We start from the raw sequence: 3,111 nt of genomic DNA, 5'->3' as shown, positions 1-3,111 counted from the left end.
TGCCTTCCCTCCAACACAAACACTGTAGCAACTCATGACTGCCTACCCTCCAACACAAACACTGTAGCATCTCATGACTGCCTTCCCTCCAACACAAACACTGTAGCAACTCATGACTGCCTTCCCTCCAACACAAACACTGTAGCATCTCATGACTGCCTTCCCTCCAACACAGGGAACACCAGTGACTTCCACATACATAAGTTAGCTGACTATAAGTAGTCTGGTAATATTGGAATGTGGCAACTGTATTACTTTCTTCGTCAATTCAACAGATGTATTCACTTAAACGGTGTACTTGAGGAGGGACCTTTACTACACATTATTTCTATGAGAGGGAGAGTATAAGAAAGTAGGAACACTGCAGCAGACCTACTGGTCCATGCTAGGCAAGTCCTTGTCAAACCCTCTAACAAAAATATTTGCCCAATCCATATTCAGTGCTACCCAAGGAATAAATAAGCGTTGATAACCCTATTGATAACAAGTCCCACTCAAATCTCACCCCTCTCATTCATCAATGTTAGTTGGAAAAGGAGCATCTTATTCTGTTCTATTTTTCATACAGTCTATTAGAAGATTTATTCAGTAATTCACACACAAAAAATGGTCATAATTTGCAATTAGGTATATGTAAATTACGTGAGCACTAGAGAAGGTAAGTGGAAATAAGTATCTAAATAGATACCTTTAGCACATCTTTGTATTTGAGTACAGCTCCTGAAGATATACAAATACAATTACAATAGTGTGATGAATGGTTTGAAAAACCGACAATTATAATAATTTCGGTCACAAATGCATAATAATTCTCACTAAAAAGACCAATACCTAATGTACTTCGAAGCCGACTCTCAATACGTCATTTTCATTTCCAGTTTTTAATTACTAAGTAAGTTGGCAGTTAAAGCAAGAAACACTATACCCAGTTGGTCTTTTGAGCCAGAATTATTTCACATCGAGTGAGTTTGACGCAAATCACTTCGTGATTCCTACATTACTCTCAAGTAGCCAATGATACTGATCCCTAAATGAGGAAGTAACAACCCCAAATTTAATTAAATTACTATAAAATTATTTTTTGAAAATAATCAAATCTATCCTGCTTCATAAAAGCAAAAGTTAAAGCCGAAAGGTAAAGAGGAGACTTTGGCCAGTAAACTAAGCCGTCTCCCAGTTATTGGCAGTCGTGGTGGATCTTGCATCCAACACCTCGTTTAATCTAAACATATATAATGGGAACATTATTTGTAACAAGGGAAGAACTTGTGCATCATTAGAAGTGCGTTCGTGCAAGCTCCTGTATATAAACACATCACAGGTGCCCACCTAAATATTTGTACAGATGTTTTATATGTAGAGTATAATGCATAGTGGAGGTCACTATGCTTCGACTCACCAAGACCTGCTCAACCACTCTGCTTCCACTACCTCATATTAACAACTGTATCACTCTGTGTTCGTTTTTATATAAAATATGAAACAGTCAGGTAGACTGTACACAAAGAGGTCAATATACTGTGCAGGTATAAACGATGAAATAAATGAAACCATATTTAGCTAGATCATCCCATAACACGACAATTCAAAATCAACTTATTGACGTGTTGAGTATTTTATACTGTTTCTCTCGTTAACTTCAGTGTTCTATACTTGCTGCTAGATGTGGTGATATTTTAGACTGTGATACATAGTCACGTCCCTTGTTAACCTTCTTCAGTAATAGTTCATTAGTAGTCATTGTGGTCCTGGGTCACAGTGGTCGTCGTGGTCCTGGGTCATCAGTGGTTGTCGGGGTCTTGGTTCTTCAGTGGTCGCCTGTGGTCGTGGTTCATCAGTAGTCGTCCTGGTTCATCAGGGGTCGTCCTGGATTTTGTTCATCAGTGGTTATGCTGGTCTTGGTTCACAAGTGGTCGTCCTGGCTCATCAGTGGTCATCCTGGTCTTGGTTCATCAGTGGTCATCCTGGTTCATCAGGGGTCGTCCTGGATTTGGTTCATCAGGGGTCGTCCTGGTCTTGGTTCATCAGTGGTCATCCTGGTCTTGGTTCATCAGTGGTCATCCTTGTTCATCAGGGGTCGTCCTGGTCTTGGTTCATCAGTGGTCGTCCTGGTCGTGGTTAATCGAAGTATAGCTGATCTTACGCAGACGACCGTCCGAGACTTTCATAAAAGCATCTCGCCAGTCAACATTTTACGCTGATTTCTTTTGATTGTAGTTATGATTAATGAACAGTAAGCTTTTTCTTAATACAGAAACCATAACCTCATCCAAATATGAAGTCACATCCAAACTGATTTTTGCTTACTCCACATGCCGTAATCAAAAAAAAAATCTTCACTGGCTAGGTTGGCCACAGTCTCCCTTCCTTCCCAAACTTTTTTCAGTCATGAATATCCTCACTCATACAAGTTTCCTACAGAACTAACAAAAGCAAATACATTAATAGAAAAGAAACTAGTGTTACCTCGTTGTGCAAGAAAGGTATAAAATACCGACAATATGAACACTTTCATAGTGTTACCTCACAAATACTCCCAGAACAATACGAGGTTAGCCTAGTACAGTTTAATTTTTTTTTTTGGATTTGCCGTCGACCTTCCCCGGTAATATGAACATCCTTACCAAGATGAATTTGGGAATTTAAAGGAAAATCTCATATACCCGAGGTGGTGATACGCAAAATTATGCATTTCGTAAGCAAAGCACCATTGGTTGGTTGGCATCCATACTGGATAATGGGGGAATAGGTGTGAGGAGGTATTTGGGTAGGTAATGGGGACTAGGAGTAGGGATCTGGATGGGTAATGGAGGAATAGGGATATGAATAGGTAATGGAAGAATAGCAGTAGGTATTTGGATGGGTAAGGGTAGAATATCAGTAGGTATTTGGATAGGTAAGGGTAGAACAGCAGTAGGTATTTGGATGGGTAAGGGTAGAACAGCAGTAGGTATTTGGATGGGTAAGGGTAGAACAGCAGTAGGTATTTGGATGGGTAAGGGTAGAACAGCAGTAGGTATTTGGATAGGTAAGGGTAGAACAGCAGTAGGTATTTGGATGGGTAAGGGTAGAATAGCAGTAGGTATTAGGATGGGTAAGGGTAGAATATCA

Source organism: Cherax quadricarinatus, chromosome 81, assembly GCF_038502225.1.
Source record: "Cherax quadricarinatus isolate ZL_2023a chromosome 81, ASM3850222v1, whole genome shotgun sequence".
In the NCBI taxonomy this organism is placed as follows: Eukaryota; Metazoa; Arthropoda; class Malacostraca; order Decapoda; family Parastacidae; genus Cherax; species Cherax quadricarinatus.
This window is presented reverse-complemented; position numbering follows the sequence as displayed.